A 27385-nucleotide genomic window follows, 5' to 3' on the forward strand; every position below is an offset into this window, starting at 1 on the left:
CATCCTGCAGAAAGCTCAGGGACGGCTGTAGGGAAAGGACAAAGGAGCCTGCTAGAGATAGCGGACGACTCCAAAACTCCCAGTAGACACACACACACTCTTCCCCCTGGCTTCTAATATTGAAAGCCCAGCTAAGATCAGAAGGAAAAATGTTATTGCACCTGGTGTCATTCCAAGAAGGGCTCCAGTTGTGACTGAGCAATGTCACCTCAGAGCTGACTGCCCCCGTGGTGTGACTGCACAAGGTGGCATAAGACAATAAGAAGGATTCCCACCCCCCATTTTTACAAAGGAAAATGATGAATATGGATATATATGGGTTGACAGTTTGGTGGAAGGAAGTTGAGTGAACTTTCATCTGACTTGTCTTCTAATATCTTCAGCTTATTCCATTGTCCTTCCTTCTGTTTTGTGTTTCTAGGTGGTTTCTAGTTGTCCTTTGTATGTGCACACCCAGAAATGTGGTTTTATCAATACCCTGAGTATGAAGCAACCTCTGTGACTTTGGCTCACATTAACCAAATTCATAGAAATAGAAACAAGACTCTGGAATGAGCCTGTCCCAGGCTACATGGGTGAGTGCTGGGGTGGGGTGGAAAGACGAATCATTTCAGAGGGGTTGAGAAACGGAGGAGACTGAAGGAGAAAAGGTTGTAGCCAAAGGAATTAAAAATTCAGAGGTAAAGCTCTTGCAGGTGATAACAAGGTCTAGGGTACAAGCATACCCAGCGCTGGCAACAGTGGAGATGTGGAGGCTTTGGGATAGTCAAGAAATGATGAAGAGAGGGTCTGGGAGGCTCATTAAAATATCAGAATCTTCAAGCCAAATCAAGGCCTTAGATTTATGAAATCACAGATCCTTTTTTTAAATATATAACATGTACAAACACAGACATCTGGTACACTTGGAATCCTACCTTATTTTCATTAGTGATTTTCTACATCATGCCCATGTGTCATCCAGACTGGTTTACTTTAAATCCTATAGGACATAAGTTTGATATAAAACTTTAATTCAATGTATTTGCCCTTGTCAACAAGAATAAATCATACAGAAACTGACGAATCCTTGGAACAAACGTAATGCATTTATATTTTGATTTGGAGATAGATGATCTTGAAAACATGAACTCAGCTGTTGTCTTCAATCAAATATTTGCTTTTTTATTTTACCAAATAGAATATGGGTGATCTTTCACAAATATAATAGAATCTTTTAAAACAATATGCTTAAATAGTCTAAATGTTTAGGATATTCTATTTTACAAATTTGCTATTTTATCTTTAATTAAAAGTCTCTCCAAAGGGGCGGGGAAAGGGTGCAGCTCAGTGGTAGAGTGCGTGCCTAGCACGCATAAGGTCCTAGGTTCCATCCCCAGTACCTCCATTAACAACAACAACAACAACAACAACAAATCCTTGGGAAAAAAGTCTCTCCCAGTACTCTTGGGGAGGAGGTAGTGGGGAAGAAGAAACTGTTACCAACTCGGTAACATGTGCTATTGCAATATTACCAGAAAACGTATCAGTGAAGATTTCTTATGTCAGGGAATGGCCAGAAAATTCTGTTACTACTATGACCATCTCAAAGTTAATTGATGAGTTTCCACTCAACTAGGACTTTCTGACTTTTTGTATCTTACTTATATTAAGAGGTATTTACAGACAAAAGCCATCAATACTTACAGATGAGGCAAGCAGAACTGTACTAGAAAGGATACTGTACTTCCAAAAAAAAAGTTTTGTCACCCTCTGTTAACTTTGAAATTCCTTTTACTGCAGACAAGGCTCATCTTTCACAAAGAAAGAAAAGGCTTAAAATATAATGTAGCTCTAAAAGAGGTAATATACTGGCTAAATTTCACAAACTGGATTCTACAACATCCTTAAGAGCAAATTTAATGAAATACAAGAATTTTGAGGTGTTAGGAAGGAAAGAGGCAAAAAATGAAATAAGGTGAAGACTTGTTGGAATTACATTTCCAGATTTATTTTGGCTAACGTTGTTATATGCGTTTCTGCCTGATTTTTATACTTCTTACCCACTCCCAGCCTCATCTAGCATTAAATGACACCATAGAAGTTACTTTAATTCCTGCGATCCCCTATTCCTATTTATATAAAAACAGAACTATAATGGCAATGCTTTTTCTGGGAAAATCTCCAAGATATTTAGACCAAAATTGTTATACAAATATAAAGTATTATAATGGTAGGTATTTATGATAAGATTTATTAGAATGTCAAGCTCCCCAAAATATGTGCACTGTTTGATACTCCTTTCTTCTGTGCTTACAAGACTGCCCTTCCCGACCTCGGGTCCAACTCTCCAGAACTATCTATGTTCCACCTCAGTGCTAAGCAACCATGTAGATTACACCTCAAGTATGATGTCACCTCTGGTCTGCTTACAAGGATGGAAAACACACAATTACATACCAGAAGAAGAGGGGCTCAGGGTAGGTGAACTGCACCTGTGTCACACATTTCAAAATGTAATGCATCCTTCAGGTGACTTAATGATTTCTGTGGTGTTGGGTGTTGGTAAACAGATACCACCAGATGTGTGTGATCTGGGCACAGGCATGTTAATTTCACTTCCTGAATCTGATATAACCACAGCAGCACTGACAAGTAAATCTGTCCCATCTTCCCTCTGTGCCCTCATCTTCTTATTTTCTTTCTCAATGCATATCCCTGGTCCTCTCTCACCAATGATTGCATTATGACTAATGAGTTCATTGACACTCAGAAAATAAATAGGCAAAGTTGAGAACTAAAAGCACATTTCTAGCCATCCTCTTTCCATTTTGAACAAGAGAATTAATGGAAACAAATAAGGCAAGGGTCAAAGAAATTAAAACAGCCAAAGTAGGTACTTAGAGCAAATATCCCCTAAGGGCTAGGTACCATTCAAGTAAGGCTCAAATAATCTGCCACCAGAATGATGCAAACAAATAACAAAAACATTTCTAATCTTATTACTTCCTAGTTTTGAGGCTGATTCTTCATAAAGAGAACAAATCAATTCAATAAAGGATTCAATCTGAACTTACTTTTGCCTTTAAATGAGTATTTCAGATTTTGCATTTTAATTACCTTGCTCACATTTTCACTTTACTTTGCACCTATAACACATTCTCAAGCATGGCTTTATTTTTCTATTCTTTTGATCAGAAACAAAATTAAGTACTTGATATGTCAAAATACCTTTGACCTTGTCCAAAAAATTTCAACACAGCCTCCAGAAAGCCTTTAAAACCTCATCTGTTACTTCATGGGATTGCGAGTATTGAGGTATTTGGTAAGTCCTGTGATGTTCAAGAGTATTATCTTCAGATAGTCTTTGACTACGAAAGATGCCCTCAGTACAACTAATCCAATCAGCTATTGCAAACACTATTTTCAAGCCTTAAAGTGGTCCACAAAATCTACCCTGAGAGATAAAGGCAATATATTTAAAATTCTTTGAGTCTTTCCCCTACTTTCTACACAGGAAAAAAAAAATTCTTCTTTAATTTTTTTCCCAGAAAATTACAAACTTACTACTTCTTTCTTCCTGTCTCCTCTTAATTGTATGGAATTTTCCCATTTTCTTGGGCTGAAATTTAATCCTTCAGAATTCCCAGTTTGTCCCACATGGTTGAATGGAATGTTCAGCATTTTGTATATTACGCCTCATTAGGCAAGTAATCAGCCAAAATAGATGTTTATGACAGACTTAAAATTCTCTCGTTTTAAGTAAACATGTACTCTAAATGTTTTAATAAATCATACTTTGAAATAGTCACTAAGGGTTTTACATTGAAAATAAACTACTAGAAAAAAAAAAAACCATGTAATACCTGTGTCCTCCAGACAATGTTGTTGCAAAAGGCAGAGAGATCTAAGTCTGAAGGAGTGAGAGTACCTCAGCAGACAGTTGAAATCACTGGCACTATTATAACTAAAATTTGGCCTTTTATTTAATTAAGCAAATAGCCTGAAGAAATAAATACATAGTCATAGAGCATGACTCAGACGTACAGGCCACGTTCTGTTTGTGGTGTTGGCTAATCCTACTCCGGGCTAATTAGCTGAGGAAGTACAGGACAAACCCAAGGAAGGCTAAAGACGATGAAAAGACTCCGAGGGAAAGCCTCCAGCAACCGAGGGAGAAAGAGGAAAGAGACTGAGGTTATTCCAGCGAGGGAAGAAAAATCGGGAGGCTGCTTCCCAGTCAGACTTCAGTTTAAATCGCTGTTGACAGGTCAGGGGCAGAATGCTCTCCAACAGGACAAAACAGGAAGGGATGTCATAAATGACAACACACAGAATCAGACACAAGATAGACTTCATCATAATGGGGCCTGTTCGTCTGCAGTCTGGGTCAGCACCGCGTGGAGAGTGTGTAACCCCGAATCCTGCAGGTCCCAGCACACCCTAGTATCAAACTGGAAACTGTAAAAGAGGGGAGGGAAGAGGAGTGTGTTTGTTGACAGAAGGTCTTGAGGCAATCAGGAGGGTGTCACTCCAAATGTTACAGAGCAAGACTGCCTGAGAACCCTCTCTACTTCCTCCCCCCCAACCAAATGCCAGTCCTTCTGGCAAACTCCACCACTTCCATCTTCTCTGAGTCCCTCTCCCTGTAAAAGCCTCTCCTTCCTCCTTCTCTCCCCCTTCTCCACATCACTCCCTCCCTCCCTCTTTGTCTCCCTCTAATTTTCTCTTTTTCTCCCTCCCAGCCTCTTTCTACTTCCTCCCGCCTCCACTTCCCTCCACCCCTTCAGTCTTTCCACCCAGCACACACTGTTCCCACTGTGGGGACATGGGGAACTGAAAGTACTTCAGGTAGAATTTGTTTTTTAATGACACACTATAATTTATGCACATCAAAAGATTGTGGGGTCATGCTGTTTCTATAAATGATATAAACCTCCTCACAAGCCCACTGCTGTGGACTGAATTGTGTCCCTCACCCAAATTCAGACGTTGAAGCCTTAACTTCCAATGTGATGGTATTTGGAGATGGAGCCTTTGGGAGATAGTTGTGTTTAGTTGAGTCATGAGAGTGGGGCTTTCATGATGGGATTAGTGCCCTTGTAAGGAGAGGGAGAGATGCCAGAGCCCTCTTTCTCTCCCATGTGAGGACATAGTGAGAAGGTGGCTGTCTGCAAGCCAGGAAGAGAATTCTCACCAGGAAACAAATCTACTGGCACCTTGATCTTGGACTTCCAACCTCTAGAACGGTGAGGCAATACTTTTGTGTTGTTCAAGCCACCTAGTCTGTGGTATTTTGTTATGGCAGCCTCAGAAGTCTATCATAGACCCATTCCCACTTTTTGAGATGGTAGGATGAGACAGGATAAGAGAGACACAAAACTTACTAGTTAAGAATCAGTCGGTCACTTTGGTTTAAACAGTCCCAGATAAATGTGCAGTCAGTCGAAGTTCAAACTCCCTCGAAGACTTTCCCCTTCTCCTGTTCCTTCCTTCTCCCAAGATGGGGACTTACAGGTAGGGCAGAGATTGCATACCCTTGGGGGCAGCTGAAGGGTGTGGTTGACCCCAGGGCTGGCCTCCTCAGAGATGTTCCCTGTACCACCTGGTCATACCCTGCTAGACACATTCATGGTCAGTTCTTTTGGCAAAGCTGGAGGTCTCAGGGGCCTTTTTCTCTATGAACTAGCTCCACTGTAGCCTCTGTAGTAAATCCTCTGAGTCTATCTCCACCTCATCCTCTAGCCATGCCTGAAAGAAGCCTGCATGGGGGTCCCACTCATTGCTACCACAGTAGGCCTCTGGTTTCAATCCATTCATCAGGACAAGCAAGAACTTCTGGGTCCTTCCACATCACACAGAAGCCAAGGGATCCTTGGGACTCTGTATTTGATCCTGTCTATGTTTAAACACTACCTTCAACCATTTCTGCTTTCTTGCCTGGGTGATTCCATATTGGATACTGTGATTCTCTTAGATGTTTTGAAGTTTTCCCAGTCTGTATGTGATGAAACTAGACGCACTGGAATTGGTCATTAGAATTGTACCTGGCTTCATCCATATTCCACATTTCCCTTTCCTATTATTCCTGGACAAATTACCTCACTTTCTATTCACCTTTGGTTATTCAAAAAAAATGTATAAAATTTCAGTTTCAGACTCTTGTGTAAATTCCATCTCTTCCCTCTCCCACCGCTCCAGAGACAGAATGAGTTGAACTTTTGACTGCATAGAGTGAGATGGGGTTGGAGGGAGTCCTGGCTGTGAAACACCCACTCCTCTCTCTCCCAGCCTGGCTGCATCAAGTGTTGGAATCAGGAAGAAGGGGAAGGAAAGGAAGAGCTGTAGCCCTCTCTCTGTTGGTTGCTCTGCTTCTGCAGTGAGCCTGAGTGTGTTTTCCAACATCCACAGTCTGCCTTCAGCATGTGTGAAAATTAGCAAGAGAGATCTTCTCATTGGAAGATTCAGCTCTAGCTGGACCTCTCCCACCACCCCCTCCACTGCCCCAGTAACATACCCCCATCCATGGTGCATAGTCTTAGAGGGATCGGAGGGTTGTACAGCAAGCTGGCTCAAGGATAACTCCCTTCTATGTGTCCTCTTGTCCTAAGGAACTTCTCACACCCTGGCCATGCCACATAATGGTGAGCAAGATCACTGCTCCGCTGTCACCTCTTCTGCTTGGCCAGCCGGCTCTTCCCAGCTTTCATCTTATCTGCTCTGATAGGAATGGGTAGTCAGCAACTCTGCTGTCTAAGAAGAGGTCACTGTGGGAGCCCATGGTTGGGTTAATAAATTGTAACAGACCTCAGCAGCTTGTGACCTTTAAGAAGAACAAATGTGCTTAGTAACTGCTTTGCTAGCAGGTGCCTGTGCATCCTCACTGCTGTCTCCTTGCCGTAAAAAGCAGAGACAATGCCTTGCTTGCATAGTTGAGGTTCTAGCCTAGGAATTCTTCCAATGGCAAAGCCATTGTTTGTCCCCTGCTATAAATGCAGGACACGTCTTGTTTATCATAAGCAAAGGTCCATAGTTCAGGGTTTACTCTTCTCGTTGCAAAGCGATGACCAATGCCCTCAGCTATAAACGCTGCGCATGCTTTCTGCTTTTTAGATAGTCTACAATCCCCAAGACAAGGAACTGGCTGGTCTGGTGGTTTGTTTTGTAATCAACGTCTTATGTCTGAAGAATTTACCTTGTTCCCCTCTCCCCATGTCTGTTCTGAAGATAAATTAAGCCTTTGTACTCATTGTTGATTCTATAATCTCTATCCGATCCTGTCTTTCCTCCATCGCCTACCTTCCATGACACAGCTGTTGGTGATTTTTCCTTTGATTGTACACAATAAATGTGGGAGCATTTGAGAGGCTCGAGGAATTGGTGCCCGACTCCCTCTCGCTCTCTTGACTTTCCACAGAGTCTCGAGTAATTCATCCCCTCTCGGTGAGATTTCTGGACAAAACCCACAGGTCACCAGGAATTGATCCTAAAAGCCGTTGTCTTGGATCCTCTTTCTTCACTTGGTGATACGAGTCAGGAGAAATCCCTCCCTAATAGCAAGGAGAGGAATCACCCACCCTCCTCTTCCCCAGGCTTCTTTTATAGACTAGGGACTGGGTGTTAAGGGGCAGGGGGTGTAGGTGGGGACTGATGCCCAGTTCCTCAGCCCCTTAGGAAAACTTTGGAAAAAGTGGTAGACCCCAATTACTCTTCTTAGCTCTGGGCCTTTTCTGTCCATCACAGGGCAAGAGAAAAAGTTCCCCGTGCCATACTGTCATTCTTATACTTGAATTTCCCCTATCATGATAGAATCCCTTTCTTCCTAATTCTTTGAAAGCAGTTGGACTCACTTCCCAAGATGGATGAAATGAATTCTGACCAGCAATTGCTGAAATGTGTCTCATAAAATTTCAAGGTCCCTCCTAAAGATCCTGTGATTCTAGGAACACAAGGAAAGAAAAAGCAAGTTACATTTATAAAGTTAGGTAGATGATTAAAACTAATTCATTATCCTTATTTCTGAATGATTTGGAAGTTTTTTCTCTTAAGTTGATCTCTTATTGATCAAATATCTGTTTCCTATAAGTTAGCAAATATTGAATCATTCATTTTCCCTTCTACTCCATCTTCTGTTCAACTCTATATTTTGATCAGTATCTTTACTGCAAAAATAATTCCTACCAATGAATTTGGCTGCCATATATGCTATTTGTAATTTTAGATGTGTTTAATCTGAGCAGGATTTGGATTTTATAACTGTTCAATATGCAAAGCTCTAGTGATACCCAAGAACAATTGCCTGGAAAGGTTTTTGGATGTGTGTGATTAGGTAGTCTACAACTTTAAAGAAAGAAGAAGAAAAAAAAAAAAAAAAAAACACTTAGAATCTTTGCAGAACCATCAATTTAATAGTAAAATGCTGCCTCCTTCTGGATAAATTGTATTAGGCATGATAAACTTGTAAAACTGCTATAAAGTTATGTCATTTTATGAAGAAAACATTTTTAAAATAGAGTTCTACTTTTTTAATTAAAACATAAAATTAGAGGACTAGAGTAACTCTTGAAAGATTACCTAGATTCTGCCTTTGAGAGTGGAAACCCAAATATCTAACCTACAGTGCTGATTTGATCTCTGACTTTCTTTCGAACATCTCTAACAGTAACTGAGAAAGCAGGGAATAGAAGATAAAATTGCAATTAGCATGATTTTCACTTTAAATCAGGCAACCTTACTTAACATGCATTTGACGTCGTCATTTACGTATGCACACATATTTACACTAGTACCTGGAAAAATGTGTGTGTGTGTGTTAATAACACAGTGGAATGCCAGGTATTCTGGTCTTCATTCTATGCCAATATTCATGTGTATTTTGGCAAGCCACTTAATCTCTCTGAGTCCCAGTTTCCTTATCTGTTCACTGAGGATAATAAACCCATTGTTATAGACCTCAAAAACACTTTGTGAGGCTCATTGAAATCAACAAAGCGCTGTGTGAGGTATTAACTTGTTATCTTTAAGGCTTTCGCCTATCACATGCCTGAACTGAAAGAACAGAATCAGATTTGTGACCACCAAGAAGAAAAATGCTTATTGATGTCCTATTTATTGCATTACCACAGACAGGTAGTTTGCTTACATTCAAGTCAATCACCTCTCTGCTATCTGGAGTAGAAAGCTGGAGAGGAGGTTACAAATAACCCCAGGGCACAATTACACAAAAGTGAAACCTACTCTCAGTTCTCCAGAAGTTTACCCCACAGAGCCAAAAGAACAGGTAGGTCTAACCAAGGCTGATCTGATCAGGGACCCAGAAAGAGCCTTTTGCTCTGCCTCATCCCTGAGCCAATATCCTCAACCCTACCTGGAGCCCCAGGCCGCGATGATCAAGGCTGACTTTACTGTGGTTCTATTAAAGGGACTTTTTTCATTCTCCAAAAATCCTTCAACCAAGTGATACCAGCCAAAACTCAAACCAGCTAAGAGACCAAAGGACACGTCAAATATTTGATCCCTACTCAGCCTTTCAATAATGGGCACTCTATGCCTCAATTTTGTCTATAAAATTATAATAGTACCAACTCATAAGGTTGTTGTGAGTTAATATGGACGGAGCCTTCAGAACAGCGTCTGGCATTTAAGCCTTCAGCAGTGTCTACTGCTGCTGCCACCATTATTTATCACACTGATTTACTTGCCCATGGCATTCATTTATGGTCAAATGCTATGTCTCTCTCATGCACTTCAATTCTCTGAGGCTGAAGATTGTCGATCCTTTAAATCTTCTGGTCATCAATATTTAGAATTTTGTTCCTATACTAGTTACCTCACATTACATATAATACTGCTTTTTGTTTTTCAGTTACAAAGTAATAAGTTATAACTACTGGTGCTATTTAATGCCGTAGTCACCAAACCAAGCAACAGCTCTTTGTTTTGCAGCTATATAAGCAGATGCGCCTGGAGTAAGAGCTGGGAGTCATGTACATTTCAAGCTGTTAAATGCTTTTTATGATCAAGAAATATTCCAATTCCTTTTCACTCCAAGAGCAGAAGCTATAATATCCCTAATTCAAAACTATCTGGTAAATCACTCTAAGAAAAATACTAGAAGGCACCAAACCTGTTTCGATTGAGGACTAAAGATGACACTTGGCCACTAGATGGCATTTAAATTATGCAGCGGGTTTCAGCTAATGCTTGATCTATTTAAAACTTTAATTGGTTTGCACTTGGCTCAAGCACTAGCGATTCATATATTTTGACACTGTGGAAACTCACAATTTTGCTGAACTGAGGCTCAGGGATATCTACAGCAGATCCTGTAGCTATGGAAGTAAAATCATAAAATCCTTTTGGAGTTACGAAAAGAGAAAAGTAATTTTAAATTTCTGCCTGAAATCTTCAGATCAGTTTTTGGTTTGGTTTGGTTTGGTTTTAAGTAAATTATTGATGGTAAGACTGAGAGGCTGGATAACATGTCTTTTCAATTCACTGGGGTAACATGAAGTCTTAATGACCGCAGAGCAGCATAATTCACTGGCAGCTTGTCTCAGCTGGCCACAGGTACCTCCAAGCCTGGCCTCTACTGTTCAACCAGGTCCAGCAGCCTAATCCTATCTGCAGTTTCCTTTTCAATTAATTCCTAAGAGAGCCAGCCAGGAACTAGTGAAACATCCCAAGGGAGAAAAAAAATTGTTGAATAAAAAGGCTGTTATAAAGAAAGGAGAACCATCAGGTCAGTTTTTTTCATCTCCCACAAGGATATTAGTAGAGAAACATTCTAAATTTCAACAGTAAGACTTTAAGATAGCCATAAAGATGAAATAGAATGAGTACTAAAATAAACGGGTGTATGACCTTCCCATCTAATAGATGAGACACTTCTATTTGGGGAGATTTTGCATAGAGACATACAAGGCATTATAAGTGATGCTTTCTAGCTCTTTCCATAGGTTTCAGAAGGTGCCCTGTTACATTTGAAATCTATGGTGCTAAATTCAAGTCGTCCACTAGATGGCCCTAACACACATGAGTTTCCTTTAACTGGTGGAACATTTAATCCCATGATAAAATAAAGTACGGCATATTTAATTATATCTGATTTGAAGAAGTCATTTTCTAAGGAAAAACCATGCAGTGATCATCTACAAAGTTTAATAATGAATTATTGACTACCTAAAAAGATGGAAATTGAACATATGCTTTTTATTTCTTCTCCCAAACTCCCCGCCTCAAAAGATAGAAAAAGAAAGTAAAAGTTATAAATCCACAGAGAAATAAAGAATGAGAAAGATAAAAACAGCAGACCAAATCACATTTTTAGGAAGATGGCAGCGTGATGGCTGAGTGTGACTAACCTAGGAAAAAGGTAAAATCCAAGCGTCACCAGAGAGGGGAGCAGTGATTAGCAATCCTGTCCCATCCCAGGACTCTGGAGACTCAGAGATCAAGTGCCCCTCCCCCTCCCCAAAAGGCAGGGGCCAAAAGTGAACCGAAAATAGAATAATATTGGGGGACATCTTCATACTGGTCTGCAAGACATCCCAACCTCTTTGCCCACTCAATTCCCAGAAAGCTGTCAGATCAGGCCAATTTGCCCCTCCTCCAAAACTAGAGCGTGACAGATCCTTCTGTGTGCTAACATGGGCAAGCCCTCTAGAAATCAAGTTACTCTAGGAGTGTTAATCCTCCATGCATCAGGCTTCCCCTTTACCACCAGAATCAGCCTTTTCCACCATACTCACTCTCACAGACAAAGATCACCAGACATTTTTAGAAAGCCTGCAACATAAAAAACACAGAGCAAGACGAAAAGGAAAAAAAAAAATTAGAAAGAAAAAAGTTAGAAGAAACAGACAATGTAGATAGCAGAAAAAAATTTCAAAGAAATTAGTGTCCTCTGGAAAAGAAGACAGGCTGTCGCACCCATGACACAAGAATAAGGTGCCAATAATAGAGACTACACAGTAAAACTCAGCAGATGCACTTTTTTTGTGTCAAAAAAAGAAGGTGCTATTGAAAAGCTTTTTTAAAAAGAAGAAATCAGAGAAGAAGAAAGGGCTTTTGGAAACTAAAAGTATAATAACCTGAAGGAAAACTATTTCAATGGAAAGGTTAGAAGAGAATTTTAAGGAAACTTCCCATAAAATAAAAAGAAGAAAAAAGTAAAGAAATGGGGAAAATAATAGAAACATTAGGAGATAAACTGAGGCTCCACAACGTTATAATAGAAGTTCTGAAAAGAAATGAGGCTAAAGCGAAGGTAGAATATTATTGAATAAATAAAAGAACATTCCCCCAAACTGAAAGAAATGAGTCTCCAGATAGAAAACACCTACCTAATACCCGACTTATTGAATTAAAAAATAAATCTAGGGGGGAAGGTATAGCTCAGTGGTATGGTGCATGCCTAGTGTACACGAGGCCCTGGGTTCAATCCCCAGTACCTCCATTACATAAATAAATAAATCAAATTACCCCCCACAAAAAATATTTAAAAAAAATTTAAGACATTACTGGGACAGTTGGGGAACTTTGAATAAGGGCTACATATTAGAAAATAGTGTGTTAGTGCTAAATTTTTGAGGTATGATAAAGGAATTGTGGCTAAGTATATTTAAAATCAACAGTATAGGTGATAGCCTAGGGAAAAAGACTTTTCACCAAAAAAGGTGAGTCTGAAGAAATAAATACTGTGAAGATGGGAGGAAGGGCATTTTAGGCCAAGACAACATAATACCTTGGAACGTACGGGGTCAGGACAAATCAAGACTGTCTTCCAGTTATTCAACAAATATTGTTGATGGACATTTGAGTGATGGCCATTCTGACTGGTGTGAGGTGATACCTCACTGCAGTTTTGATTTGCATTTCTCTGCTAATTAGCAATAGTGAGCACTTTTTCATGTGCCTATTGGCCATTTGTATGTCTTCATTGGAGAATTGCTTGTTTAGGTCCTCTGCCCATTTTTGGATTGGGGCGTTTGCTTTTTGGTATTAAGTTGTATGAGCTGTTTATATATTCTGAAAATTAAGCCCTTGTCAGTCACATCATATGCAAAGATTTTCTCCCATTCTGTAGGTTGTCTTCTCGTTTTGCTTATGGTTTCCTTTGCTGTGCAAAAGCTTATAAGTTTAATTAGGTCCCATTTGTTTATTTTTGCTCTCATTTCTACTGCCTGGGTAGACTGCCCTAGGAGAACATTGCTAAGATTTATGTCAGAGACTGTTTTGCCTATATTTTCTTCTAGGAGGTTTATAGTGTCTTGTCTTATATTTAACTCTTTAAGATTTTGAGTTTATTTTTGTGTATGGAGTGAGAGAGTGTTCTAACTTCATTGATTTACATGCTGGGGAAAAGGGAACTCTCCTACACTGCTGGTGGGAAGGTAGTTTGGTGTAGCCATTATGGAAAACAGTTCGGGGATTTCTCAAAAAACTAAAAATAGACTTACCATATGATCCAGCAATCCCACTTCTGGGTATATATCCAGAGGGAACTCTAATTCAAAAAGATACATGCACACCAATGTTCATAGCAGCACTATATACAATAGCCAAGACATGGAAGCAACCTAAATGTCCATTGACAGATGACTGGATAAAAAAGTTGTGGTATATTTAGAATGGAATACTACTCAACCATAAAAAAGAATAAAACAATGTCATTTGCAGCTGCACGGTGGCCCTAGAGATTGTCATTCTAAGTGAAGAAAGCCAGAAAGAGAAAGAAAAATACCATATGATATCACTCATATGTGGAGTCTTAAAAAAAAAAAAAAGGGACATTGTGAACTCATCTACAAAACAGAAGCAGACTTGCAGACATAGTAAACAATCTTATGGTCACCTGGGAAAGGGAGTGAAAAGGGATAAATTTGGGGGGTTGAGATTTACAAATGCTAGCCACTATATATAAAATAGATTTTTTAAAAAGTTTCTTCTGTACAGCACAGGGAACTATGTTTAATATCTTATAATAACTTAATGAAAATGAATATATGTATGCATATGCATGACTGGGACATTGTGCTCTACACCAGAAATTGACACACAGTAACTGACTGAACTTCAACTTAAAAATATATATATATTGGAACAGGGCCCGCCCTGCATCAGGCCCAGTCCTTGGCAGTGAGATTACAGCAATAAATGAAGAGACCAGCCTCCCTGCCTTTGAGGGGTGTCAGTCTAGTGGAGGGGGATGGAAGGAAGGGAGGAAGGGGCAGATAATAATGGTGGAGAACTGGCTGCAGAAATGTCCTGAGGGAAACACGCCCAGGTCTGAAGGAAGAATAGCTGGGAAGCTGATGTGGCTGGAGGGGGAGTGGTGAGGGAGAGAGAGCAGCAGGGGTTCCAGAGAGTTCCTGAGAGACAAAGTCAGAGGGGCTTTTAGGGCATGATATGGATTGGGGCTTTAATTCTGAATATATTAAGCAGAAGAATGAAATGAGATAATGTAGGTGTTAAAAGGATCACTGTGGCTTCTGTGTTGAGAGCAGACAAGCTGGGAAGGCAATTAGGATGCCACTGGGTCACAGCTGCTGATTGGTCCAGAAAGGTGATGTGCAAGAATTAGCCAGTCTGTAGAGGTCTTTGTGACTTTGACAAGAGCAGGTTTGCTGGCATGGCAAGGCTGAGACCCGGTTTGAGTGGGTCCACAAAAGAATGTAGAGGAGCTGGAGGGATGTTGAGGTGTCTGCTGTGAAGGGGAACAGAAAAACGGAGCAGTAGCTGGAAGAGATGTGAGATCAAAACAAAAGTTGGCTTGTTTTCTAGTTGGACAAAGCACAGATTGTGTACTAGTGGAAATAATCCATTGATGATTGTATTCATTGATTGATAATTGATCGTGGACACAAGCGAAACAGCCACCCTTTGTTAGGAGCATGGATGGTCCCCCAACAGAAGCAGAGGGAAGGCAAAGTATGGAACCCAGATGCAGATGGCAGGTGGCTCTGGTGGTGAGAGCCATGGAAGTTCTATTTGGATTGCTTCTGTTCTCTTAAGAAAACGGAGAGTGAAGATAGAAGAAGTAATGAGTTTACAAGAAAGAATGGAAGGTGTGGAAACTAGTTGTCTGAGAGAGTGTGCATGTTATCCAGAAGGGTTATCTAGGAAAGGGTGAAGATACCAGGGAAATGGGTGGTTGCCAGACAGAAGTAAAGATCTACTGGGAGTTGGGGTCATGCATTTAGAATAAGCCTAATTGGCATCGTTGTGTTTTTCTGCGGCTATGTTATGCTGAGCGGGTTTAGGTTGGGCACTGAGAGAGTTATGCAAGACAGTGATTGTAAGGACTGATCATAGAATTTAAGCCAGGTAAGTGAATATGACAGGGTGAAAAGAACTGCTAGGAAGGAGTTAGCTGTAAAGAATGGAGATAGGGGAGTGACACAGATTTTCTGGCTAGGATCTGGAATGACAAAATATAGGCAGGCCCATGGGAGGTGAACAGCTGTTAAGGGGAAAGGACCTGATTATTAGATGGAGAATCAAGGAACCATGAGGCCTGGCTACTGGATGCTCATCCACTCAGATCCTGAATTCAGGAGTTGCTTCCAAGAGTGGACATAAGCCTGGAGATAAAAATCTGCAAGAAATGAGGGAAAGGCACCAGGGCTCCGTCACTGACTGCATTATAGAGAATAGGTATAGTTGATAACAGAAGACTAACAACTGAGGTGGGGGGGTGTCCCGGTCACCCCACCTTTATTCCCAGGGATGGCCGGAGACCTGTGAGCAGCTACCAGAGAGGGTGACAGGGAGCAGTGTCCTCAGGGAGAGTGGGATTTCTGTCAGAGCACAAAAGTGAAGGCAGTGTTTACGGATGAGAGAGAGATAGGAGAAATCTGCTTAGGGCAACCAAATTTAGCAATTCCAAACATCAAAATATAATGTCCAAGTCATGCTGACAATTACAGCATTATATGTAATTCATTGTACTTTCTGCACCAAAATATTCTTAATATCTAAACCTGCAACAAATTCACAACTCCTTATTTTCCAAGCAGATCACAATCAATATAATATCCTATTGGAACATCTCTGTTTCTGGGCTGATAGCTGCTGTGAACTATGGCAGAGTATGGTGATCATCCAGAAACCTCTCTGGGGTGAAACCAGATAAAGTGTTGAGGGAGCAGAAGAGGCCAGAGTGGAGAAGGACCCTCAAGGGTGTTTGTTTGTTTGTTTGGGGCTGGAGGCAAGCTGGATGAGCATGCCAGTAAAGGAGACAGAGAAAGAGGACAAAAAAACATAAAAGCTTGAGTAAGATACAAGTTCAACTTGAGATGCCTGCAGGCCAGTAAGTTGGGCTCTCCAGGAGCCATTGGAAAAAGGAGTCTGGAACTCAGGAGAGCAGCAAGGTTGGAGATATTCTGGAGTCATCATTCAGGTATGTAGAAGCTGAGGCAGGTGAATGGGTGAAACATCTCAGGAAGAATACACAGAGAGGCCTTCTAAGTCCTGGGCCCCAAAGCTGATGTGACAGCAGCTCACCTGGCAGTGGCCAGCCTATGCCAGCCACTGAAAGGGGGGATACCATGCTGAGCCACCTTGGATCTTGAGGCAAAAGGAAAACTCAGTACTACTGAGCCTGCCTGCAGTGCTGAATACTGTCTCCCAAAGATTTGTGTCCACCGGAGCCTCAGAGTGGGCCTTTATTCAGAAACAGGGTCTTTGCAGATAGAATTAGGTTGAGATGAGATGAGATCATACTGGATTAGGGTGGGCCCTAAATCCAATGACTGGTGTCCTTATAAGAGGAGGAAAGACACACAGACACCCAGGGAAGGAGGCCATGTGAAGATGGAGGTAGAGGTTGCAATGATGCAGCTACAAGCCAAGGAACACCCAAGGTTTCGGCAACCACCAGAAGCTAGTGGAGAGGCCTGAGGTTCCCCCTGAGAGCATCCAGCCTCCAGAAGTGGAGACAAGACACTTCTGGTCAGCCACCCAGTTTATGGTACTTTGTACAGAAACCCTAGGAAATTAATATGCCTGTATTGAAATTTTAATATTTTATTAGAGATTTCTTACTATTAATTTTGATTTTTTTTAATATTGCATTAAAATAATATTGATTACTGAGTGTTTTGGTGCCCCCTCAAATTTTGCCCCTAAAGCAAGTCTCACTTGCTTCACCCAAATCCAGGCCTTGGGGCAGGTTTTCACTACTTTTTTTGAATTACTAACACACAAGTTTCTCCTCAGTCAGTCAGTTTGGAGACATAGAATGTACGTCCAAAGAACAAAGAGTAAAAGCAAGCGAGCATAATTTCTAAATAAAAGTGTTGATTTCTTCGGCAAGGGATGATTACATGTTCTCCTCCCTCACAGCAGGAATGCAGCCCATCTCTTGGAAGGGACACACAGATATTGGCAAGCCTTATTAAAAACAGTGGGCACAGTCTGACAATTCCATCTGCTTCCCTGGGAAAGAAAAATCATTGCATGGCAGTTTCAGTGGCCTTGAACCCTAAATAGGGGATTTAATGACTATGTTGTATGCACTTTGAGAAAACAGCTAAAGGAAATTTCTCTTAGAGTTGAATGTGAGTATGACAGAGTTGGGTATAGAATAAGTGGCAGTTTTAGAACATGGCCCCAGGACTTACAGGGTAAACATATAACATTATACAGACATTATGGGAATAATAGAATTTATCATTTTTTTTCTCTTTTCACTATTCAGCTACCAAATGTCATTAAAATAAATCATTCTTATTTTCCCCCAGCTTTACTGAGATATAATTGACATATAACATTATGTAAGTTTAAGGTGCACAATGTGATGATGTGATACACATGTAAATTGCTAAATATTTACCACAATTGGGGAGGGCGGGGATAGCTTAGTGGTAGAGTGCATTCTTAGCATGCACAAGGTCCTGGGTTCAATCCCTGGTACCTCCATTAAATAAATAAACCAACCCCACCACCCCCACAAAAAGTCCTGATGAAATAAAATTTATTTTTTAATAAAAAGAGTAGTTAACACATCCTTCACCTCACATAATTACCATTTGTTGTTGTTGTTATGTTGAGAACATTGAAGATCTACTCTGTTATTGGGAAAACTGGATAACCACATGCAGAAGTATACAGTTTGACTCTTATCTTACACTACTCACAAAAATGAACTCAAAATGGAGTAAAGACTTAAGCAGAAGACCTAAAGCCATAAAACTCCTAGAAGAAAACATAGCTGAAAAACTTGACATTGGTCTCAGCAGCAATTTCCTGAACATGATACCAAAGGCACAAGCAACAAAAGCGAAAATCAGTAAGTGGGACTACATCAAACTAAAAAGCTTTTGTGCAGCAAAAGAAAAAACCAACAAAATGAAAAAGCAACCCACAGAATGGAAGAAAGTATTTGCAAATCATATGTCTGATAAGGGGTCGTTTACAAAATATATGAAGAACTCATACGACTCAGTAAAACAAACAAAAAACGCAATTAAAAAGTAGGCAGAGGAACTGAACAGAGTTTTCCAAAGATGATATATGATGGTCAACAGGCACATGAAAAAGTGCTCCACACCTCTAATCATCAGGGAAATGCAAATCAAACCACAAGGTATCACCTCACTCCTTTGGGTATCATCAAAAAGACAAGCGATAAATGTTGGCAAGAATGTGAAGAAAAAGGAATCCTTCGAACTGTTTTGGTGGGAATGCAAATTGGTGTAGCCACTATGGAAGATTCCTCAAAAAATTAAACATAGAACTACCATATGACCCAGCAATCCCACTTCTGGGTATGTAAAGGAACTGAAATCAGGAAGCAGAGCTATCCACACTCCCACGTTCACTGCAGGATTATTCACATTAGCCAAGATCTGGAAACAACCTAAGTGTCCATCAATGGATGAATAGATAAAGAAAATGTGGTGTATATTTATAATGGAATGCTATTCAGACATGAGAAAGAAGGAACTTAAGCTGTTTGAAACAACTTGGAATTGAGGGCATTATGCTAAATGAAATAAGTCAGACAGAGGAAGACAAATACTGTATGATCTCAGTTATATGTGGAATCTAAAAAAGCCAAATTCAGACAGTAGAGTCACCAGGGGCTGGGGGGGAGGGAAATGGGAAAGGGTATTGGTCAAAGGGTTTGAACTTCCAGTTAAAAGATTAACAAACTCTGGGCACCTAATATGCAGCATGGTGATTATAACTAATAATACTGTATTACATATTTGAATGTTGAGAGTAGATCTCAGTGTGAATGCTGAAAGAGTAGATCTTAAGTGTTCTTGCCACACACAAAAAAAGGTAATTATGTAACAGGATGGAGGTGTTAACTAACTATGGTGGAAATAATTTTACAATATATAAATGTATCAAATCAGCACATGGTACACCTTAAACTCATACAGTGTTGTCAATTGTATCTCAATAAAGCTGAGGGGAAAAAGATTTACTCTCTAAGCAGCTTTCAAGTATACAGTACGGTATTGTTGACTACAGTCACCAAGTTGTACATTACATCCCCAGAATTCATTGTAACTAGTTTGTACCCTGTGACTAATATGTCCTCATTTCCTCCACCCCACCTAGCCCCTGGTAACCAGCATTCTACTGTGTTTCTGGGTTTGGCTTTTTAAGTTTCCACATGTAAGTGTGATCATATAGTATTTGCCTTTCTCTGACTCATTTCACTTAGCATAATGCCCTCAAGGTTCTCACAATTTTTAAATTATGGAATACAGAGCAGTGCATTTTCTTTCATATAGGGAACTAAAACATAAACCAAACTTCAGGAGTACCTTCAAATGTTTTGGCAAAATACAAACTATGTTCCCAACCAACTTCTGCAAGTTTTTGTTGACCAAGCACAATAAAACAACACCAACAGAGAAATTGGTAATAAGAGAGCATACATCAGTCAGCTGGCAATAGTATATGTTAGTGAATTGTATTACTCATTTTAAATTAGATATGAATTCCTTATTAGTAGGCATGTTCGCTCAGAGACCACAGAATTGGAAATAGCAGAAAAGGCTCTGCCTCCTGTCATGTTAAGCAAGTGACTCCCTGTTCTTTAGGTTCCCCAAGTGCAGAACAAGAGTAACAACATCCACTGGCAGAACTGAGAACAGGGGCCACCACGCTGAGAAGCCTTCAGGCTGGCATGTAGTCTGGAGCCCCTGGTATATTATTATTTCACAGATAGAACCCCTATGATTATTTCTTCTGGGGCAGCTAAAGCTACAGGTTTACTCGGTGAAAGACACAAATCATCTGAGGCAATGTATCACAGAGGCGTGCACAGGGGTTGACTGGAAGTGATGTGTCTCTTGGGTTTTATAGAACCTACTATGTTGTTATTTCCGAGTTGAGTCTTGTAGCATTTAGAGCACCTCTCTGTTTATATAATTTTTTTCTCCTGTTTCTGATTCTAAACCGCTCACCACACACTCCCTCACTTTTATTCACTATTCTCTCTCTCCTCATATACACTTCCTGCTTTCCCTGAACATCTACAGAAGAATGTAGGAGGCAGCTATAAGAAGAAAATGTGTATCTAACGATACACGAATTTACCCCTCCCCCCAAAAAAACACTTAAAGCAAAAAAAAAACAAACAAAAAAACAACTTTAAAAAATTCTTCTGTTTATTTCCTTTTATGGTCATCTAAGGGAGAGGCATTTAAAGGAGGAAGGAAAGGCTGGCTCAACTATCAAAAAAAAAAAAAAAAAGAGGAAGTCAAAGAAATAGAGAAAGCAAAGGAGGAGTGAGGAGATACAAGAAGAGACCTCAGGAAGAAAACCAAAATCATGGAAAGTAGAAAAAGACAAGTGAGGGAGAAGGGAAAAAAAAAAAAACAAAAAAAAAACACAGGCAAAAAACGCTTAGGCCCAGCGGGTTCTAAAGACAGCCTTCGTCAAGCTGGACACAGTATTGACCTGGCCTGAATTCCACCCCTCTGGGGCAGATCACAGAAATCTTTGGGTCTTTTATCGTCTGTAAAAGGTACGCAAAACCTTTGCCCCTTGTAAGTTTAAGTTCGTATTTTATTTTTGATACACCTCTTTTTTTGTGTGTTGGCTTTAAGGTTACAAAACTAAATTGAAATCTCATCAAGCCAGATGAGGTAATGCTTATCCCAGCCTCGATATACAAAGCTTTCATTTTATGGATGTCAGTCGTCCCCTTTACACACTAAGGGAACACACAAAACGACAAGCAAAAGCCTCCAAATACACCCAAATAACACAGTTTGTAGTTCCCTTTTAACAGAACTCCCAGGTTGAAAGGAGATCAACTAGGGTGTGGGGTCGTTTTCACCCTTTTCAGGAAACGGGCACAGTTTAAAGGCTTAATTTGAAGTCTTAGGAAATTACAAAAGAGGTTTCCTTTCCAAGAGCTGTTCAGGCCAGAGGAGGAACAGACGACCTCCCCACCCCGCCAGCCCCGCGCTTGGCATCAGATTACGACTAAGCGGGAGGATTCTTCTAATGACGTCACAAGAGGCCGGCGCCGCGGGGGGCGGAGGGAGGGGCCGGTGACGAGCCGACCGCGCAGAGACGGAAGGCCGGCGGATGGAGAAGGCCGACGAGCTAGATCCGGCAGCTGGCGGAGGGAGCCGCAAGATCGCGACGCGAAGGCAGAGCGCGGCGCGCGTGCGCGGGGCGTGGCCCTGGAGTCGCCGTCTTTACGGCTCGTGAGTGGTTTTTCCCGGTTGCCGTTGCGGCCTGGCAGGCTGCAGCCTTCCTAGAAGTGATGAAGAGGCGCGCTCCTCCCTCTCGCTCGTTGTGAAATCATTTCGCCCCCGGAGTCCACGCCAGCCCAGCCAGGTCTTGCACGTGTTCAGTGGCAGAGCTGAGCGCTGTTGTCTGCGGGCTTGGCGGGGGCAGCGGGCCCTGGGGTGGGATGGGGCTGGGGGTGCACTCAGGGCACTTGTGTCCGGGTGTGGGCACCAGGCTGGCGCCGAGCTGGTTGAGAGGGGAAAAGGACTTTCTAGTTGATCGTCCACTTCTCCCACGGCAGAGCCATTCGGGAAACCTGCCTCTAGATCTGAGGTGGCCCTTTAGCAGCTGGAGGAAGGAGTTATCGCCAGAGTCCTTACGTAAAAATTGTAAATGCCGTAATGATTACCTGTTTAATTAAATTCGCTTCTTTAAAGGAGGCGGAACGTTGGTTCTTTATTGAGAAGAGTGAACAAAGGGCAAATGATACGTGGCCTTCACGTTTAAAACCAGTTCCTGAAACTATTGAGAAGGGAGTACAATGGAGCTTTTCCGGCTTTTGTCTTCCCTGCAACCGCCTATTTCTCCCTGAATTCCCTCAGCTCAGGGAAGAGACCAGGTTGGGACTTCAGGGTCTACAGAGCCAAAACAGCCGAAAAGAAATCTCATCATTCACCAGAATAATGCCTAAAACAGCCCACCTCCAGATCCAGCTTTTAAGTTGGAAGCCGCGATAATCCTGCTGGAACTGAATGAAGAAGTATAAACTGATGATTAAATGTATGTATAAGACTATTTCCCTTATGTGTCTATTATGAAAATTGGTTATACTCTAGATACATTTAAACCTAAAGGCAAACAGTAACCAGGCAGACATCTCCCACCCATCTATGCTTCCCAGCTTAAGGAGTCACTGGATTGCTTTTGAGATTCCGGTGATAATGTATGAAGAGACTGTACACTATAAAGCAATTATGTATCAACTGTAAGCAGTTGCTCATAGGCTGTAGGATTTAGATAGCTCTGAATTGTGTCATGATTTGTGAATAGTAGAAAATTGTGTTCTGTTGTAGTTTCAAGGTGTGGCAGGTGAGCAATATCCGGTTGTGTGTGTGTGTGTGTGTGTCACTGCCACTATGAGGAAACATTACCCTGGGACAAAACTAGACTAGGTCTCCAGTGAGTTTAATGTCACAGGGTACATTATTTAAATCACTCTAAATAACAGTTCTTCTAAAGCACCTGTGGTGGGCCTGGAGAAAGCTTGTTCTTTGGTTACACAGTAAGGTGAATTATTCTTGCTGTAATAACCAATGTTACATCTACCCCGGAGAAACAGCATTACCCTAGAGCCTTTGGATGCTGTCACGGACTGTCACTGGATTGGGCATCAGGAAAACCGGAGTTCTAACCTCACCTCTGCTACTCAATCTAAAATCTTCATCATTTCATTTCTTTGAATTTCCCTTTCCTCACATTTAATGTGGTCTTTGTCACTCTACGGAATTCTGTTTACTGGCCAGTCTTCCCCTCTTTGGTCTTAGCATGTAGTGTAATATAGTTTAGTGGGTACTCACTAGAGGTTTGTTGAAATAATTCTTTCCAATTCTACAAACTTTCATATTGAGCCATTTTTCTTCTTTGAAATAATGTATATAAAATCTGTTAGTAAGAATGCAAAAAAAAGGGGGGGAGGGAGGGCATAGCTCAATGGTAGAGCGCATGCTTAGCATACACAAGATTCTAGGTTCAATCCCCAATACCTCCATTAAAAAAAATACTACTCACTATCAAAGAATCATCCCATAGATGACTTATTACAGAGGTGTAAGGGTACCTTTCCAGTGGATAAACCTGGTGGACACCACCTTAACCAAATAATCAAAATTAACTGAAAAGTGGACAATAATTGGACATCAAGTGTCACTTGCTGTGAAGCTTAGAGAAAGATTCATCATCTATGAAGTGTTTCTGGGAAAATATTTAACCTGAATCTAATAATAATTTAATCATTAACAACTACAAATTAAGGGACATGCTGCAAAACAGTTGACCTGGAATCATGAAAAATTCTATAAAAGACAAAAACTCTAGGGAATTGTATATTAAAGAGATGTGGTAACTATGCAGGGAACTTGATGTGAGGCTCATTTATCTTTGTTTTATAATATTCAAAATAGCTAATGTGTTACTCAGATTCCCAGAAGTTACCTCCTGTTCCCGCTGAGAAAACTAATTAAATGTGAAGGGAGCTTCAGAAAAGCTGATTCTTCCTATTCCTAAAAGTTTCTTCAGTGAAAGACTGCTTGTGTTGAATGCTTATTGGAAATAGAAAACACTACTAAATGAGGTCAGCTCCTTCACTGCTCAAAATAAAATTATAACTCTCAATCCTTAAAAGGAAAATGGAATCATTTTTTAAAATGTCATTTTCAGCGACTTGCTAGGTCCTTTCTATTTTTGATTGCCTAGGCCCAGTTAGAGGGAAACAAACAAAGGGGAACAAAAATGGAGCTACTAAAAAGCTTGAGGAAATAAATGGTCTTAATATTAGAGTTTCTGATTTATAACTCTTAATTTTTCTTGAGGCAATCACTGCTTTACACCCCCTAGAGCTCATGAAAGCCTCCAAAAATGAGGGCCTGTTCCCCAGCCCCTCACATTCCAGCCCCTGCCCACCTCTGCAGCCTCTTCAGTCCCTGCTGTACAGACACACACTATTTTCTAGAATGCCAGAACATTCCTCGTGTAAGTCTTCTTTCAGTTAATATAAGTTTAAGATAAAGGAATAAAAAGGAAGTTATTTGTTCACATAACTGAAAATCCCAGGCGTAGAATATACAATACGGCTAGAAGGAGGGGCATAAATGAAGTCCTGGATTGGGTTTCTATCTCTGCTCTCTGCTTTTTTCTGCTGGCTCCATTCTCAAGCCGGTTCTCCTCTGTAGCTCCGGGCTGACATCCTCCTCAGCAGTCCCAGCAGAAACAAACACCTTTCTCCCTGTCCCTGGCCAGGGCTACAGCCAAGTCCACTTGGCTGTTGTCTTGAACCAATCACTAGGAGGAAGTGGAGGGGGATGGGAGATGCTGGGGAAGAGGTCAGCCCCACCCAAACCACCTACACTGAGAATGGAGAACTTGTGGGTCCCTATGGAAAAATGAAAGGAGGGAGACAGGATGCTGGGCAGGCTAAAACAACAGATGTCCCCTGCATTTCTCAACACACCAAGCAATCTCATACCTCCCTGTCCTGGCTCCTGTTTGTCCTCTGCTTAAAATGCTCTTCCACACTTACCCTTCTGACAAATCCCTGTGTAGCCTTTGAAACCTAGATCATATATTGCCTCCTGTTTGCCAGCTGCTTTGTTCATAGAATTACCCCATCCACAGAACCATTTCTTTACCTTGTACCTATTCCTGTTATCATACCGAATTGGATTTTTAATTAATTGCAAATATACGTTACATATGTTCACTACTGAAAAATTCAAAGAGTAATACCACTCAGAGTGGCCCATGGACTGGCACCAAACTCTGAACTATTTGTTATGGTCCTTAATAAGTACAGAAATTGAGAGTGAATGTCTCAGAATTGTTAGGGTTATTTGACTGAATAATTTTGTCTGTTGAATCTAATAATAAACAATACAGGCTTGCATTTTTATTTTACTAGTAATTCATCATATATGTAGTTAATTTCATATAAAAGGAATCACAATATACATATTGTGCTGGAACTTCCTTTTGTTCACTTATTAATCTATCTCAGATATCCTTTTTATTTTCCTTTTTTAAAGCATTAACCAGAAGTATCACATTTGTATATCTGTGTATCATCTACAAACTCCTTGAAGGCAAACTCTGTCTTGTTCATCACCATATCCCCAATGCCTGGAATAGAGCCTGGTACTTAGTTGTCAATAAATAATAAGACTTTAAAAATGAATGAATGAATACAAACTGTTCACATCTGGCAGACCAAAATCCTTGGGTCCAAAACAACAGGCATCAACCATTGGCCAACATCAGGTAAATAATTTGCATTTCCAATGACTAGAAAATTAATTAACATATAACCATTTCACCTGACAACAACAGTTTGTGGTAGGTGTTCTTAGTATCATCTTATTGGTGAGAAAACTGAACTTTTAAGTGCCTAAATAATTGAAGCAAATTAAGTAATTTGCCTGAAGTTGTAGCATGACAGGATTTTTCCCCCCAGTAAGTTAACTCCAGAGCCTCCAGGACTCTTAACCATTGGGTTTTACTTCCTCCATACTGAGATTAGCAAAAGAGATAAGATCATCTAACGTGCTTTAAAGCCTTGCCGTGTAGCTCTTCAGCTAGCAGCCTCAGCATCACTTGGGAGGTTTTTTAGAAATGGGGCTCTCAGGTTCCACCCAGGTAATTTGTATGCATCTTAAAGTTTGAGAAGCATTTCTTAAAGAATATCAGGAAATGGCAAATCTCACTGCATTGGTTTTCTATAACTATTTAAAATTATAACAAATTTAGTGGCTGAAAACAACACAGATTTACATTATCTTACAGTTCTGTAAAGCAGAAGTCCTAAATCAGTTTCCCTGGGCCAAAGTCCAGGTGTTGGCAGGGCCACACTCCCTTGATGTGGTCTATATGGAGGTCATGCCAACAAGCTCTCCTTACTCTTAAATTGCTGAGTAAAACTAAGACTAGTTGGCCAATTTCTGACACTAAATACCATAAAGAATGAATCCATCCAAAGGCCGTCTTGATTGGATTGTTTGCAATCCACAGATAATTACTGAGTAGCTATTTGCAGCCTCTCTTTGGACCTTAGTTTCCTTACTTGAAAAAAAAGAGATGAGACTAGATAATAACTTTAGCTCCAAAAGCAAACCTGTGGTTTTGTTGGCTTTATAGTGCAGTTTATCAAATTGGCACTGGCCTTAACTCTTAGTCACACATGCCCAATTTCTGGACACACCTCCAAAAACTCAGAGCCTCTGCCCACACTCACACACCAAAGGACTTCACTGTGTTGCTTTCTGTGAGCTCCTGTACCCCTCTTCCCCCCACACCTCTGGGTATAGCAACTCCAACAGGCCTCCTGTTTTGCAGCCCAGACCTGTATAGAACAGAGGTGGTAGGGTGTCTAAGTAGCCCCACTGTAAGGACACAGAATAGAGCAAAAGTGGAAACAAGGCTGATTTGTACAAAGTGCTCCAGAAATAACAGGATAAATGGGGGCCTGTGGCTCCCTATTAGGGAGAGAGGGTTGTGGTAGAAGTAAGATACTTCAGGATGGAACTGGCTTCTGGATGGAAAGGAAAAGGCAAGACCAGGCTACCTATACAAGGCACTGGGGAAAAACATGCAATTCAGTCCACAAGTTCTGATTAAGTATCTACCACGTACACAGTGTCCATCAGGTTCTGTGGAGATGCAAAATAAATGCAAAAATGGTCCTATTTTTAAGGAGTCAATATACTCACCCATGGAGTGATCAAGTGCATGATGCATGATGTATGAAATCACGTGTCAAAATGTATACTCAAGGTCATAAAAGCTAGGTGTGAGTCCAAAGAAGGGGAAACTAGTAAGAGCTAGATCAGGTGGAGAAGGCTTCTGGCAAAATGTAAAAAATTACTCTGCCTCTCAGAAAGAAAAAAAGGATTAACAGAAGAGTAAGAATGTTGCAGCCTTGAGAAACAAAATG

General features: G+C 40.8%; 1 protein-coding gene across 1 annotated transcript in view; it reads left to right on the forward strand.

The window, feature by feature from the left end:
- Positions 1 to 25351, forward strand: part of VEPH1 (ventricular zone expressed PH domain containing 1) — a 266024-nt gene extending 240673 nt beyond the window's left edge. Inside the window, exons 14-15 of the transcript XR_012508920.1 lie at positions 422 to 21795; positions 22290 to 25351. The gene's annotated coding sequence lies outside the window, so the exon portion shown is untranslated. The remainder of the gene's footprint in view (positions 1 to 421; positions 21796 to 22289) is intronic.
- The last annotated feature ends 2034 nt before the right edge of the window (positions 25352 to 27385 follow it).

This window comes from Camelus bactrianus, chromosome 1 (genome assembly GCF_048773025.1).
Source record: "Camelus bactrianus isolate YW-2024 breed Bactrian camel chromosome 1, ASM4877302v1, whole genome shotgun sequence".
In the NCBI taxonomy this organism is placed as follows: domain Eukaryota; kingdom Metazoa; phylum Chordata; class Mammalia; order Artiodactyla; family Camelidae; genus Camelus; species Camelus bactrianus.